We start from the raw sequence: 645 nt of genomic DNA, 5'->3' as shown, positions 1-645 counted from the left end.
AAGAAATGATCCATTGCTGAGTCACCTATCTCTTAATAGCAACCCCCTTAGCTTCAAAATATGTAGTTGGAGTTCTAAAATTACTGCTTATAAGGGCCAAACTAAACTCTAAAATTAGGTCCTTCCTCCTCCGCAGATGATTCTGGTTGCACAACAGAACATAGATTGGCAGGGAATAATAAGAGGCTGGGAGAAAGAAAGTAAGGAGGCTGATATTATCGGGAAAGTAATAGGTTGAGTGTATGAACTCCAGCAGTGGCCATACAAAGAAGAGGGGACAGATGCTATTGGCTTAGCATAAAAATAACCAGCAATGCTGTCACTCCTCTAGAAAGATGACACACCAATTTACTGTCATGTCATCACATTCTATATTTATGTGCATTGTTCCCCCCCCCCCGCCGACCAGAACATTCCAAGGATCATCTCTTCTCTCATCTCTTGGACCTAAACACATGTTTTTAAAATCTATGTGTCTATATTATAATGAAAACATTTATAGGCTCCAATTAAAGCTGGATGACAACTGTGACTTTGGCTTCTAACCAACTAGCTAAACAGCCATAGCAATCAAATCCAAATCCAATTTAGGTTCAAGACAGTGATTACAAGTTGTGGTTGAATTAAACACAGAATCTGGCTCTC

Source organism: Equus przewalskii, chromosome 10 (assembly GCF_037783145.1).
Source record: "Equus przewalskii isolate Varuska chromosome 10, EquPr2, whole genome shotgun sequence".
NCBI lineage: Eukaryota > Metazoa > Chordata > Mammalia > Perissodactyla > Equidae > Equus > Equus przewalskii.
Note: the sequence above shows the minus strand (reverse complement) of the source record.